Raw genomic sequence first — 17,260 nt, 5'->3', positions numbered from 1 at the left:
AGAGAGTCTCACGTCCCCCTTTGCAGGAAAGGCAGTACGTATTAGTTGTCTATGCTGATGGAAGGACATATGTGCCCATCAACTGCAATTCCCGTGTTCACCTTTTATAAGATGTACACCCTAGTAGTGTGTGTGCGCCTCATTTTTATTTTTAATTTGCATTTCCTTACATGGCTATTGTCTGGTATTACATATGCTTTTGTGCTAAGGCACTTGTTTCCAAAGTGCTATAGTATCTATCAGTTGCCCTTACATCATTAACTCCATAGCCAATCGTTGCCCAACTGACAGCTCTTCCCCTGGTTTATGTTCTAAGTCAAGAACGTTTGTAAGCAACTTCTGCAGTTTCTGTTTACATTGTTCACACTTTGCACAATGCAGGCATTCCAGGTTGTATGAATGCAGTATTACGAGTTATGTGATCACCAGCATATTCCTCATTTCCATGGAGCATTTCAAATCAGAACAGCAGCTTGTAAATCCAGATTTAGATGTGACTTATTTTGATATTTTATTGCTAGCATACTTTGTGTGAAAATAAAAATGAAGCTAGGCAAGATACAAATGACACACTGACATTTTAAGACATTTTGCATGCAACAGTTAGAAAAAGGGAGAGCAAATTCAACCCCATAGGATTTAAGTTAATGACATCTTTTATTTGAAAAGTTGAAGGAGGCCAAGAGAGACCGGCAACAGAGCTGATGAGCGGGACTGACTCTTGCCCTTTGAATAAGGTCTGCTACCTGCAAAAGAGTACAAGTGTTATTTAGCAATATTACTGTTAAATTATTTTAAAATATAACATATAGTAGCTAATTAATGATGCATACTTTTATTGTGTTGTTTAAAACCTGACTGAGTTTTATCTGTTATCTTGGTAGGTGGATTGGTCCAAGGGGGGCCCCTTATAGTACTGACCCAAACCAGAAGAACAATTGATAAAAATTATCAAAATGCTTTGAATATTTATTGCACTGCTCTATGCTGTCCAAAGTATTGTATGCCATGAAATTACACCATCCACAAACCCATCTTTACTGTGTGTGTTTATGTATGAGCCATCATGTGTCCCTTGTCATGCATTATATGATGCACATGTCAGTCTGTAAGCAGTCAGCAGCAATCATTAGTAGAAAAAACTTTCATAAACTCACATTGGAAATATAATTACATGGCATGATGAGAGATGCAAACAGATACTTCATGGTCTTGTTAGGCTCCATCTCTTGCTGTGCACAACAATGAATCAGATGATCACTGCAAACTTGCTTTTTTAAGCACATTGCACTTCTGTTAGCCTCTATATTAACATAAAGTAGGTCCTGTGCTGACATTCTCAAATACAAGTCAGACAATTTTTATTGATACAACTAGAGAGAGTGCATCCCTTTCACACTGTTGTAAGACCGTCTTTCAAGGTACAGCATCATCCAGCCAGTTTTCTTGTGTACAGTTCCTGTGGCCTGCATTCTCAGTATGTTTTACTGTTTGTTGAGATCATAGAGATGCTACATGTACTTTGATCAGGCAGTAGTCACGCCTTGTGCATTTTAAGCAGTGCAGTGTAACGTGTGCGTGTCTATATGTATGCTATGATATAATCTAGTCATGCATTCTGCCTTTTGAGCAGTGCACTGTAGCGTGTGTGTTCATTAATACCATATACACCATTAACGTGCTTTGCCCTTTTAAGTGCAATATATGCAGTAGGAGTATATACCTTTGTGTGTGTGTGTGTATATGTGTATGTATATATATATATATATATTTTTATTTTTAATGCTGTTTCAGTGTTTTTGTCAGAAATATGTGCTAATATTTTATCTGATGAAAGTCAGCACTATGTGCTGAGTTCTGGATGACATATATTTAGAAGTCCAGGCATGTATCAGAGTATAACATCTTAATCCGCATATGGAAATAACATGTGTATATATATATATTTTTTTTTTATTCTGCAAACAACGTGTCTTAATTAAAGCAGAGATACACGGTATTCCTTTGCGGTTGGAAAGCACAATTTTTAATACAAGTGAAGCAACCATTATTGTTAATAATAGTCCTGCTGCAAGTAAGAGTAAGCAAATTTATAATGTGATAAAAATTTAGTGAAGAATAAAGCATCAGTAAAGAATCAAGTTAGAGGGGAAGTTAAGGTATTTAATGACATGTTCTGCAAATTAGTACCAAGGTATACTGTTCTTTTAAATGCATATTACAAACAGCATAAGTGCAAGCCTATTCATTTATATTGCCATGAGAATGTTGCAACTGTTGTTAAATTTGTTCAGTCAAATCAGATCATCAAATCTTTACTATGCATTTAAACAGTCTACTTTCAAATAAAGTTCTTGTCATCAAAAATGACTAATCTGTGCAGTCCGTTGGCTTAACATGAGTTAGGCATGAAAAACTGTGACTGTTCTTACCACATCTTCAGTCAAATATTCCATTATTATTTCTGATCGGGCATCTGAAAAATAAATTTTTAGTTGCCTTATTAATGATAAGGAAGGGACAGATTCCTCAAAGTGGGTAGTTATCTGTTATCAAACTGATTTATGCAGTAAGTTACATCCTTACAGTGAAGCTTATAATAAATCTAATCAAGCCATGATATGTCTGACCTTCAGTGCACTGTATAATAGTATAAATACTGCACAAACAACCAGAAAACATGTTTTCCAGTAGAAGCTGTCTACAGAGTATGAAATGCACATTAAGATTTCTGAACCTGCTGCTGTTGATGAAAGCACAACTGCTAGAAGTATGCAATTCACTTTAAATTAAACACTTCCAATTACATTCCATATTCATTCCCCTAGGAGATAGTATATGGTATTCCTGATATTTTTTTTTAGTGTATTAGACTAATTATGTTGTTGAATAATGATGTTTTTTCAAGAGATTGTTTTCTGTTTAGATTTTTTATGAACTCCTCTGAAGGGAAAGCTTAATATATTTAGGGTACTGCTGAATGTTATATTTGGCAGCTTTTGTAGATAAGGTTTCAGTTGTATGCTGAGTATTGTAATACACTGTGCTAGAAATTTATTTCCAAAATTAAATCACTAGGAAGAAAATGAATTGAAAATAAATCACTGCTAAAAGCACACAATTTTTACAAAGTATACTATAACACTCAAAATGCAACTGAAAACATGTCTACAAAAACTGCAAAATGTAACAGCAAACATAACCTAAAAATTAATTTATACACTTCTGATTACATGCAATATTCATTCTCCTAGACAATTATGTATATGTTGCCTGCTTGTTGCTGTATTTGGCAGTGCATTTTTGTTTTAAATCTATAAAAAATAATTTCCACATGGGGCAAAGCCTCCTATAATGCCATGTAGGGAACTGAGGGTGATATTCATAGACAACTGGCATAGCACACAAATCTGGTAGGTTTGTTCGCATATTAGGTATGGCTCTCCTGATTATTGGTCCCCCTCATTGCTCAGTAGTAGAGCCCTACTGTACAAAGTGGTGAAAGATTCAACAACACAAATAAATATGATAACTGCTGGTTGATACATATGCTAATTAATATCCCAGTGCACAGCTCTATGGGGTAAATTGCCTAGTGCAGTCATTCATAGATGTTTCCACTGGACAGAGAAGTACATAAAAAGATATATGTGTACAGTAATTTAGCTGCATACATCTATGCATTTTAGTGATAACATATTTGCTCAGGTTTAAGTGGAATAAGCCCCAACATAACTTACTGGATTGCTAGCTGACTCGCAGACAAAACCCAAGAAGTCAGGGTTGGTGATGCCACCACCATTAACAGACTAGTCACCAACCTGGTACTTCAGGGCTCTGTGCTGAAACCCTTTCTATTTGGCATCTTCTTCTTGGAGGTAACGGCTAATGTCAAGGGATCTTGCCTGACCAAGTTCATAGATGACTGCAAATTGGGAGCTATTATAGATTTCCCCCATGACACAGACATCTTACAATAGAATCCAACACAGACAAAAGACTTGTACCAATTCATTGAATAAAACTCAGTACCAACAAATGCATTATAGTGCCTTTTTGGAAAACTGCAACCTAGGCTAATTACTCCATCAGTAAGACATGCTTAAGTGTTGATCCAGAAGTCAGGGATATGGGAACATATGTAAACAATAATCCGGCCTTTAACCAACATGTGGTCAAGCTAGTAAGGAAATATTTCTATGTCACCCAAATTATAAGTAAGGCGTGGTATGGCAACCAAGTCCAAGAAATGTATACTACCACTTTATTTACCCGTATCAGACACATCACTGAGTATAATGCCCCCTTCAGCACGTACCTAGGTATCCTATGTTCTAAAAGGTAAAAATAAAACATATGCCTCCAGCTAACACTGGAATATTCAGAAACTACTCTAAGGCTAACTTCCTGCTATTAAGTGATAACTTGGCAAGATTAGAAGCCCCTGTACCCCTGAGAACACTGCTGCCTATGCAGAACTATTAACAGATACCTTATACATGTATGCTAATTGCTGCATTGAGACAGCTGTACCCACCAGGAAGAAGTACAGAACAAACTCAAAAAATAAGCCACCCTAGTGGAATCACAAAATCAATAGGCTGGATAACAGAACAAAGACAATCATAGGAAAAATTAGGAGGTGCAGTACCCAGCAGGATTAAAGTACTCCTGTCAATCTAAACAAACAACTCAGAGGGCAAATAAAGTCTACTGATGCCAAATTTGAGGTATGTTTGGCCTCCCAGGCCAAGGACAACCACGAAGCATTCTTTAGCTATGTCTGCAACCTTAAAGATAGTACACAGTTATGTGCAGAGCTCATTGTAAATGTAGCCACCTATACTGAGCCAGAAGATATAGCAAACTTACTGGCTGACAAATTCGGCTCCAACTTTGCCCCTCCCCCCCTCAGCCTTCCCTCAGGAAATAACACAAAATATAACAACTCCTGCTATCACTAGGGAACAGGTCCATAATGCTGTCACTAAGGCCAAGAACACTGCATCAATTAGCCCAGACAGTATCCCAGGATGCTTGCTAAATAGCATAAGACATGACCAATCAGGATCTCTGGAACTGTTATTTAACTGTAGCCTCTAAACAGGCTTAATGACTCATGAATGGAGAACAGTAACAGTCATCCCTCTGCACAAAGGTGGGCCATTTACAGAACTTGGAAACTACAGACCCATAAGTCTCACTAGTTGTATATGCAAAGCCATGGACAGACTTATCATGGAAATGGTCAATAATATAGTAAACCTCCAGACTCTGGACCCAACCCCATTTGGTTTCATCAAGGGTAGGTCATGCCTACTCAACCTAGTGGCCTTCTTTGAAAAGGTCACCAAAGCAGTGGAGGAGGGCAACATTGCCCACACTGCCTACCTTGACTTGGCCTAGGCATTTGACACAATACCCCACTTAGGCATTGTTGACAAATTCAAAGGGTTAGGTGCAAACCTACATGTCACTCAGTAAATAGGCTCACAGACAGGACCTAGGGAGTTAAAATTGGGGAGTCCACCTCTACAAATCCACCTCTACAAACAGGCCACTCAGAAGTGGAGTCCCTCAGGGATCAGTCCTTGGACCACTCCGTTTTTGGCATTTACTTCTCTGAAGTCAAGCCCAATATCATTGGTCTGTCTGACTAAATTTGTTGAGGATTGCAAATTAGGTGCTGTCAATGAATCCCACACCGATGGAAATGTTCACCAGGAAAGGCTGATACAGACAAACAACTGGTGTCAGAGCCATGGACTAAAACTAAATGCCAAGAAATGCATAATAGTAACCTTCTGGAAGTCATCCACCCCTGGTAACTATCATACTGACAACACACCCCTTAAAGTTGACCCAGTAGTCAGGGACTTGGAGGCACAATATAGACAGTAATCTGGCCTTTGTCCATCATGTGTCAACAGCAGTGAGGAAATAATTATATGTTGTGCAACTTATAAACAAAGATATGGCATCTAGGTCCAATATAGTCATTGTTCCACTGTATTTAGCATTCATCAGACCTATTATTGAGTACAATGCCCCCTTTGGTATGTACCTAACCAGGCATATCTAACAAATTTAAATGTCCATAGATATTCCTCATTAAAAGAATACAGAGCATAAGTAAAATGTCCTATGCAGACTGCTTCAGGGTGTTATCTCTATATTTTCTCTCCAACAGGCTGTTGAGGGGAAATCTATGCTTGGCATACAGAGCATTGTCAGACCACTCTCTGATGGGCCTCCTGCATATCAGCAAAACAAACAGCACCATTGTTACCTGTTCTAAATACTTAAACCTTTCCTGAGATATAAATAAAACATGCTGGTAAGACAGGTATGTACCCCAGAAACTACCCTGTCTCTGGAACAGGCTTCCCATCCATGTGAATCAGAGTTCCTTCCTAATCCAATTCAAGTGTAGCTTGGACAGTTGGGTGCCAAGCCAGGAATGAATTTCCTGTTCCCCATCCATGTCTCAAATGCACCCAGGCAACCTGTAAATGGTTCACATTCCAGGCTCCTGCTTGTAAGTGTTTCATCTCCCATGCCCCTGCTTACAATTGTCAAGGGTACCAGAGCTTGTTGGAGATATAGGATGCATGGCTAGGCTTACAAAGGGCCTTGTGGTCATTAGCCTAGTAAACATTTATGAACCTATGAATTAATTTAGAGCCATATCTATTTTATTATACAAAATATTACAGAACTTAATTTTTTAACACAGGAATGTATCATTGTTGCGCAATACCCTAGCCATTGCAAGCAAATAATCAGTCGCATCAGAAAGAACAATCCCACTCCTCTTATCAGGCCTCATAATGCATATATGCATACAAGTTCCTGAAGCCTATTTTTGAACACCAGTCCCATCTGCTGAAGGATTCATGGGGCTTTTTGGGGAGGCTTATGAACAGCATACGGAATAAACAGCTAGTTTTTTTAATAATATATGTGGTAGATTTCTTTTCAGAAGTCCTCTTAAATGAAGGTATAGAATTGTTCCATGAAAGTCTAATTGAATGTGATTTTCTTTCAGTGGAGATTATCAATTTAATTATGGAGGTTGTATTTTTGGTTTTGTATAATGATTTAATATTTTTTGAGGGTGATATCTTCAAGCAGATTAAAGGTGCAACTATGGGAGCTGTCTGTGTCCCAATATATACTAATTTGGTTTTATTAGCATGGGAAAAGTACATTTTTAATTTAGAATTTTATAAGTTTTGTAAGCTTTATTTGAGGTTCCTGGATGACAATATTATTTTATGGGATGGCTCAGAATATATTATTACAAATAACAATATTATTTTATGGGGTGGCTCAGAATATATTATTACAAATGTTATGGATTATTTAAAATAGTACCACTGTTTTTAATTTCAATAGAATGGAGTTGATTATTTAGATATTACTATTAACACTCAAATGACTTTTTTCACCCAGGATCTATTGAAAGCCTACATTTAGTAACTCTTATCTACCTTTTTGAAGTACTCACCCTTTTATTAAAATAACAGTGAAAGGGCTATGCATTACAGTTGTTAGAATGACTGCCACTTTGAATGAAGTTTATAATGAAATTGATAAACTCAAAAAGATGTTCTTGGACAGGGGTTACCCCAAAGACCTCATTAATAGGATAAATAAAGAGGTAATTAATGAATAGGATAAGAAATAAAAACCCCTATTAGGCAGAGGTTTGACTAATATGAAATGAAGCATGGAAAAAGCATCTAAAGCAAAACCTGTAACCAATTACAGATGCTTAATGCAGGGACCAAAGTCATAGACTATGTCAAGTAAAATGGGAAAACTAATGCAATCTTTAGCGCTCTCTTCCCTATCACAGGAATGCAATGTTTTTCCATTTTATTTGACTTGTGTTAGGGACAAATGCACTAAACATTGCATTAAAAATGTTTCAGTTTTACTTGACATTGCCTATGACTTTTGTATCTGGTTCCTGCATTAAGCTTCTGTAATTGGTTATATGTTTGACAAAGGCAATGAACAAAATGAGCAGCCTGGGCAATATTTTGCTTGAGGATTTGATACAGCATTGCTAATACAACATAGTGATGGTTCTAAATATGTGAAGGACATTTTTAATAAGAATTATTATATAATGAGGGCAGTTTTGATGGTCTTTGATGTAGTGGGCAGCAATCCTATTTTTTTTCTTTGTCAATGCTGAACTTAAAGTTTTTTGAAAAACCTAAAAGGAATGGGGTTGACAATTTAACAATAATCAGACCAGAAGGACCACTAAGCATGTTTTTTTGTAAGCAGTGCCCATATATTTTAAAGGGGGAATCTTTAATATTAGAGTGTGTTTTCAATACCAAATTGACTTTATAGGAAGGAAATAGTTCAACAGCGGGAGTAGTATTTGTGGCTAAATGCTCATTGTATCCCAGCTACTACATGAGTAAAACAGAAAAAATTTAAGGAAAAGAATCTATGAACATTTGTATAATATTAAGAATAAGAATATTAATACTGCTTTGTTTAAGCATGAACAAGAGAATAGTAGATGTAAATATGTTAAGTTTGCCACTTTGGAAAAACTTGATATTAACCCACTTGGGGTAGAATGAGAAATGTGTTTGGAATATGGAGACCTTTTCTGGCAGCTTAAATGAAATGCCAGCTCTCCACCTTGTCTAACTGGGTTTTTGTCTTTCCAATCAGTTTTGACATTGCATTCTGCCAAAGTTTTCCAATAATAAAGTGTAAGTGTATATTTTGAATGGGTTTCTTATATTTGGATACACATTCTTATATTAAATATTTTAATATTTTAAATGTAGGGAATGGTTTTAATTTGTAATGTGATTTCTATACTGGCAAGTAAAAGGAGGCATCTTTTTCTTTAAATTGTCATTATCCATTAATTATTATGGAGCAACTTTTTTATAAAAGGAAGTGATGTATTTTTGTATATAGGTTTTGATGAAGTCCTGTAATAGTTGGGGATGAAAGGACTTACTCTTTTAAATAAATATATATTTTTAAATCAAGACCCACCTATTCTTAATGAGTGTTCGCCTTCACTGCCATAGCATTACTGGGTTGCTTTCTTTGGTTACTAATTCAGAGTATGACAAGAAGAATTTGAACTACAGATAAAATAATATCCTAGCTATCACTTTCAAAAGAATACTATCCCTCACTACTCCATGCTAAAAATAAATAAGTAAATAAAATATACAGAGGTAGATCTCTCACACCTTTTCATAGATGCACAAATGATGTCATATAGCAAAGATAAATCAGAATAAATCAACATCCTGCAAGAGGGTCTTATATTGGTGCCAAAGTCATGGCCTTAAACTCAAGGCAAAAAAATATATCATTATCCCTTTCGGTAACAGCAGTGTTCCTGCTAACTACCACATCAGTAACAACACGCTAAGTCTGCACTCAGTGATGAAAGACTTTGACACACAGGTTGACAAAAATCTTACCTTTGATCACTATGTCTCCAAAGTGCTAAGAAGGGCATTCTATATCGCTCATCTCATAAGTAAGGGCTTGTCTCCAGAAAAAAAGGAAGTTATAACTTCCTTGTACTCTTCCCTCATCAGTCCAATAGTTGAGTACAATGCCCCTTTTGATATATAACTTTCCAAGCACCTGCAGCAATTGGAGAAGCCATAAAGGTTCCTCACAAGGAAAATTAAAGTTCAACATCTGTCCTATGTGGATCGTCTGAAATCACCATCAATGTAGTCCGTTTCATACAGCCTGCTCATTGGTGATCTCTGCCTTGCATATAAGCTACTCTCAGACCCTGCTTTTTTGGAAATGCTGGATATCCACAAGTCAAATGATACACAGGTTACTCGCTCTAAAGACCTTAACCTAGTATGTGACATTAACAGAACCTGCTGGAGGGACATATTTGTTTCCCAGAGTTTACCACACCTTTGGAACAGACTCCCACTTCATGTCAAACAGAGCACTTCTTCAAATGCAATCTGGATGATTGGATGGGTAACTGTAAATTTGTCCTGGCAGTTTCACCTGTGTCCCTCTTGGATACAGACATTAGGTGCTGATCTTGGAAATAAGGGTAGAACTTGGCTAGGCTTGTAAGGGCGCTAGAGCCATTAGCCTAGTAACTACCTATGATAAACAAACAGTATAAAATGTTTATACATTTTAGTTCAGTCCTCAGTTGTGTTTTCCAGAAACCTTTACACCAGCTTATTCTAGCTCCTGGATTTCCCCCAGCAAAAATAACTAAAGCAGTTCTACCAGTTGTAAATGACAACGGCTTAAATTCATCAGCCTAGAATAATAGACTGCCAATACAGAGGATCTCAACATACATGTCTTACTTGTCTGCATTTTAATGTCTGCTTTCTTTTTACAGTTCTTTTTACAGTTCTAATCAGCTGCTCCTTTGAAGTGGACTCTAATTACAGATTATGGCTTGCTAGCATAGGAGAAAAAGAGATTGTATTTTACATTTGAAACAGTTGATTTATGGATTTGCCTTTCTTTCATCTCCTTTTACTGTGACAAAAGAAATACCTAAAGGTTCACAGATTTTGCAGAAGAAAATGTATCACTGGTAAGAAATAAGAGAGAAGAAAAATACACAAGATCTTTATAGTTGGCTTTCTTAGCCATGATATCTACAAAGTAAATATCTATATATATCTAGCTATCTATATAGATATATACCACTGACATTCTCCAGTATGACAACTGGTGCCTTCTATGGCTTTAGCTTTTCGATACATTTTGTTTCATGGAAAATGATGGTATGATGCAGAGACGTCAGTTTTCTCAACTCAAATCCGTTTATTTTTAATCTAAAAACATGTTACTTTCTGGCCTTGGGAAATAATGTTTTGCTTGCAGATAAAATAAAAATGCACCTAGGTTTAAAAAATAAGTCATTCATATTTGTATAAAGGATTTCTGTTTCTTTTGGATTTACACAGAAATCTACACCTTCCCCAGATCTTTTATGCAGGCCTGTCAGACTAAAATCCTTCCTATTCTCTTCTGATAGTTACCTAGCGAGAACCTCAAAGTGCCTCTTTTTATCTTCAGCTGATTTTGCCAAAGATAGTCTCAAAGCTTCTCTCCACAGAGCACTCATCTGTATGCTTTTCTGTGGAGTATTCCGCCATCCTATTAATAGATTGAGTGTGTACATCTTTTTGACATAGTATAGATGTTCTAGAAATTATTTTTCCCAAATACCAAAAAAGTTTGGAATAACCTCGTGATGAAGGGTTCCAAACTGTGCGACTTACCTGCAGGGGGGCTTGATACAGTGGGGTTAGGAAATTAACTTTTTCCCATTATAGTGCGATATTTGAGTTGGTACATTTAATTTATGGGGGGTGTTGGGTGCAGGGGGGCTTATCACCTGCAGAAACATAGTTAAAAGTATGTTTGGTGTCATATGTGGAGGGGATGTTATTTACATGTGATTTTTGTAGTGTTAGATGTTATGAAATTCAATGTTTTTAAATGTTCTGGTCTCAATGTTATGAAATTAGATGTTATGGATTTTAGATGTTTTGAAATAGACCTATATATATATATATATATATATATATATATATATATATATATATATTCTCAAATACAAAAATTCTGAACATCAAAATATAAAACAGAACAATAAATTGACCAACACACATAGTCACAAACACTGTCTAAATACCTCTACCAAATACCAAAGCACAAAAAAATACATTTTAGCAGTGGAGCAAGCCCACAGTACTAACTGTGTAGATGGCATGCCACCCCAGTCTTATATATACCAGTTCTACAGTTGGACAAACACGAAGAAAATAGAAACGAATCTCTGGCAACATACTTAGAAACAATACCAGCAGTGATTTCCTATAATAATACAATACCAGTAAAATGACTCCTCCTTTCATTATTGACTTACTAGGTAAAAACACCCATTCAGTTCTACTCACAATACTAACCAGCTGTGCCCTATATGACAAAATGTGAGTTGAGAATATTATGCATTCACTACCTAAACATGCCAATGAAATTTATGTTTGAGATTCTCCTCACATATTTGCTGGTCAATTGAGGGAATGATTCTAAAATGCAGTCAAGTGTCTGGTTCTTCAAAATTTTAAAATTTAAGTTGAAAGAAGCATTGAATATGTGTGGGTAAAATACAATATTCTGTAGGTTTCAGTATTAGAGGGCAAGTGAGTATGTGTGACAATGGGGGGGGGTGGTTAGGGTTAGAGTAGGGTTAAGAGAAGGCATAGATGTAGTGTAATGCATCCGTGCTGGTGCGTGCTACATATCTTGATTAGTGCAGAGTGACAACGTTTTTTTTCGAAGGTACAGCATTAGGGTTAGTGTTAGCAAGTATTAGTAAGGTGGTGCAGGGGGGCAAACCTTAAGATACCATTTGCTATTAGACTGGCAACAGAAGGATGAATCTGCCCATTGTCTTCCTGCGATGAATAGAGCTGCCATATACCGCTTATATTATCTATCTATACCTTTCAGCACCTGCCCTCTCCCCACTCTTAGAATGGACTTGTATATTTTTATTTTTATTTCGTAGCATAGCAGACAATACTTCTAATACTTTTGTATATACCGATTGTTATATTTAATCATCATTTTTTTATTTCTTTTTAGTTTTACTTCCCTAGTATCTTTGTGTTTTATTGTATCCTATGTATTCCATTATCAAACTGTAAGTATACAGGCTTTTTTAATTATATTTGTACTAGTGTTATATTTAATGTTTAATTTTCTGGAACTTTGCACTCTAGGCCTCCACTGAAAATGTATATTTATTACCCAGTTAGACTTTCCTGGTAAATAAATGTCAATAAATAAAAAATAAATAAATAAATGTAATGAAGGATAATGAGGAATTAGAGTAGTTGGAGGGGGTAATATAGGTAGGAATTTGCTGGACTGGAGAAACTCAATACCATGCAGCTAAGAGAATTGCAGAAATCTGGTCAGGTCAACTCACCTCACTGCAGCTCTACACAGTTCAGCCCACCCTAGCAAAAGTGAATAACTCACTCACTGCAGTTTAAAAAAATTGCTCTTTCAAAAGTACAAGAAGAGAGAATTCACTTCCACAAACTACCCACTATTTAAATAGAAATAAAACTACTGCAGTGCTGCATTCAGTGCAGCTCTGTGCAGTAAATATTAGCCAGGAAAATAAAAGAATCATTGAAGAACAATTGAAATATGAAGTCCATGTTGTCTAAGCTACCAAGAGCCTGCAGTAGTTAGTCTAACTTTCGCACAGACCAAATAAGCACTTAAATCCAAAATGACAAACAGCACGGTAAACAAAATAAAATGTAGATTTGCTGGAAGCAGCAAACAAAATGCAGAAACAGCATCAGGCAATGCAGAACACAACTTTAGATGGCTAGATTAGTTAGGCAACTTAAGTGCAGACACAAAAATGTACTTTCCTGGCTTTTTCACTAATTTTAAATTATAGCAGTTAATCAAACAGTCTATACAAATAATGCAGGCTTCATTAGTCTTTTCAGAAAGACAAGGCTGATATGAACTTTGCTCAGTAAATATTAAACAAGAAAATAAAAGAACCAATGGAAAGCAAGTGAAATCTGAAACCTAAGTGCTCTGTGCTAAGCAGGGCTTGCAGTAATCAGTATAACTCTCAAAAAGATCGAAGTGCTACTTAAATCCAAGATGGCCACTAAATCAGGTCAGGTTGCTCAAAGCAAAAAAGAAAATGTAGAGTTATTTAAAGCAGAAAGCAAAATGCTGAAATGGTATCATCAGGCAATGCAGGAAACACCTTTAAATGGCTTGATCAGTTATGCAACTTAAGAGTAGACCAACAGAAAAGTACTTTCCTGACTTTTTCTCTGACTTTAAAATCCATCAGTTAGTCAATAAGTGAGTGAGTGCTAAAGATATAGGTCTTAGCGGTCTTTTCAGTGAGTGCTTTCAGAAAGACAATGCTAAGCTGTATGTGCATTTATCAATATGTACAAAAATTGAATAATGTGCATCATCCCAGTGTGACAATTCATAACAAGTTGAATCACCAACATGAGTTTAACATGGGTCCTGCATGGGCATGAAAGTCCTGTTCTCCAACTAACTCATGATCAACTGAATCAGAACTTGATGTATTGTGATTGATGACTCTGGAAATAACTTGACTGACCTGCTATCAATTATATGCATAGCTATTAAGTTAGAGAATATATAACTGAAAACAAAAGTAGAATTTGTGCTAAAACCTTAATGCAGCTGAAGCAGAACAACTACCTAACTGATTTTACAATGAGGAAATCATAGCTTAGTCTTGCAATAATCAGTCAAATCTAAAATGATCCACTCAATCTGCCATTGTTATAAACAAAAAATATTTTACATTTCTGTCAGTTTCATACAAGTTTAAGTAGGTATAACATATTGCCATTACGTCTGTCTAAATTTTTTGAATATAATATTACTTACTTGGGCAAATGTAAAACTGCATGGACTGCATTAAGGTGATAAAATATTCTCGGAAACCTAGGACACTTGACACTTCTGAAATGTTTAAACAGGACTTAGACATTACATCAGCGAGATCTGACAGCACTACCTTTTTCTAAGGAGCTGGTTCACTCGCTCTTTTGCTGCTGTTTGTGGCATGCTGCCATTGCATTATTCAGCTGTCTTTGTGACACATAGCACAGGGAGTTCAAGATAAGGCACATCTAATTATACGCTGACACTAATGTCTGTGATAAATAGGTCACTGATGGAAAACCTGGCTAATTCAAATGAATGACAATGCAGCACTGAGTGGCAGGATACATAATGACAAACTGAAAATGAAAGAGTGGTAAACATTTCATTCCTTAATGGTCCCTAAAACAAAATTCAGAAAAAGCTAGCTAGAGCCATATTCATTTTGCAGGATATCTAAACCTTCAGTTAAATAGCATTAACTCCATCTAGATTGTTCTGGCTCTTGTTTTATTAAAACAAGGTAACTGAAACAGGGAAAAAATAGGAGGAAAATGCTAAGCAAAAAATAGTGTCTGTGACTATTACCTGAGTTTCAATGTACCATTTTTAGAGTTTGTATATTTCAGTGAGGAAAATGTTACTTCAGTTTTAAGATATGATGATTGTTGGATGATATTTTGGAGGACAAGAATTAAGCACCTGAAGTCTGCCATCCCAAAGAACTGTAGATTTTATAAAGAATATAACAACATGGTGTTAGGTTCAAGTTTCTGTAATATAGCTTTATATAGTCAGTGGAACACAAGATATTTATCAAACCCCTCAAGTGTCTTATTCTTTAGTATCATCAAACCACACTCTGAATCTCAGCCCTAATGGCTGAGGATTCACTGTTTTAATCTATTCATTAAGTGGGTAAGTGAACTAGTTATCTGTCCTCCTTTTCATCCATGCTCTAAGCCCCACAGGGCCAAGAGCAATTACAATATATATGGTCACTTTACAGTAGCCAATCAGTTAGCATGTTGTTGAGAGGTGGTAGGAAACAGTATCAGGAAGTATTCATAAAGAGGATATGTACAAGCCATACAAAAAGCCTAAGATTAGGATTAAACCTTAGATTGTGTAACTGTCAGATAGAAATCATAACTACAGACCACCATGCTACCCAAAAATGCTGATGAAACATTTTGTAGAACTTTTTATAAAGCTCATCAATCAAGACATAATTACCATCTTTATTTCACTTTATCGGAAAAAAAAACAAAGACCTTTAACCTACTTTTATTTAACCCTGCAAATGCATCTTTTCCCCCCCCCCACTGCACTGGCAATGAGATTGTGTTTAACTCTTCTTCAAAGTCTGGTGTCTTTAAATGGAATTATCTAGGTACTTTCATGGTTTAAGTATCTGGTAGTTAAAATGCTGATAAATAGCTCAGCAAAAAATAAATATCAAATCTGGCAAATGTTATGTCCATTTCTCTTTATCTCCATAGTAGTTACTAGGTTTGCAGTCTTGATGACCATTAAGAAAAATCATTCTGTGTTTCCCAACTCATGAAATCCAGGTTCAAAGAACACATGATCTACATGGACAAGACTGAAGGCTTTGTTACTGTACTCTGTATCTTATAGGTGACTGAGAGACAACTTGTGCCTGGCCTACAGAGCAGTCTCAGATTCTACCCTTATTGAAATGCTGCACATCTATAAGTCAAATGGGACACGATTCACTCATTCTGGGGATCATAACCTAGCCTTCCATGTTAACAGGACATGCTGGAAAGAGGTATATGTCTCCCAGAGACTGCCACTCCTGTGGAACAAACTCCCAATTCATGTAAAACAGCGCTCCTCAATGACCCTATTTAAGCGTAACTTCGACAAATGGATGGGAGACCGTAAATTAATTTATAATTTAATTATAATTTTTGGGAGCAGACCAAAGACATAATGGAATTACAAAAAAAGCAAAGAACAATATTGTAATTAGGTACGTTACCACTTATACTTTAAAAATGGAAGGGGTGAAACAAATAATACAAAAAAATTGGAGAATTTTGATGGCAATGCCTGAACTGAGAGAAATAATAGCAGAAAGACCCTTATTTGCCTATAGAAACTCAGAAAGTTTGAGGTTGAAGTTATGTTACAAAGATTTTAAACAAATAAAAGGAAGAAGCTTATCTAATAGAACAGGTACCTTTAAGTGCTTTAACTGTAGCTGTTGTGAAGATATTTTTGAAGGAGAGAGTAAATTTGTGCATCCTACAACAGACCATTTATATTTTCTTATGTGAACTGTAACATGGTACAAATAGTGTACCTAGCTTACCTGTGTAGCCTGCCCCTCATTTTATATGGGGAAGACTACCAGGAAATTAAGGTAACGAATAGTGGAGCACAAATCAGACATTAGGAGAAATATAAAGACAAATGCATTGAACAAGCACGTAATGGACAATGGTTCAGGACATTTTTTTTTTATTTTTTAGATTTAGGGTGATAGTATAGTTACAAGTATAAGAGGTGGGGATTTAAATAATATTTTAGAAATAAGAGAATATGAATGGATTGTAAGGCTAAGGGCAGATTATAAACCTGGCATTAATAGTGTGGCTAGTATAAAGCCTATTTTAGTAAAAAAGACAAAAAAGTTTAATATGATCATTTAATAAAAATAATATAAATACAGAGAGTTAGGATGGATTTAAAATGATGTTTTATGTGAACTAAGTATGAACTTTTAACATTTGTATACATTTTTCAC

The 17,260-nt window shown here is 35.9% G+C and overlaps 1 long non-coding RNA gene across 1 annotated transcript; it reads right to left on the bottom strand.

Moving 5' to 3' along the window:
• Positions 1-668: 668 nt before the first annotated feature.
• Positions 669-14,637, bottom strand: LOC122788788. The gene is made up of 3 exons (XR_006362734.1): positions 14,488-14,637; positions 2,433-2,476; positions 669-746 (listed from the first exon to the last, which is right to left on the bottom strand). It is a non-coding gene; the product is annotated as an uncharacterized LOC122788788 (long non-coding RNA).
• Positions 14,638-17,260: the final 2,623 nt, after the last annotated feature.

This window comes from Protopterus annectens, chromosome 14.part0, assembly GCF_019279795.1.
Source record: "Protopterus annectens isolate FY-2018-M chromosome 14.part0, PAN1.0, whole genome shotgun sequence".
Taxonomy (NCBI): Eukaryota; Metazoa; Chordata; order Ceratodontiformes; family Protopteridae; genus Protopterus; species Protopterus annectens.
This window is presented reverse-complemented; position numbering and strand designations above follow the sequence as displayed.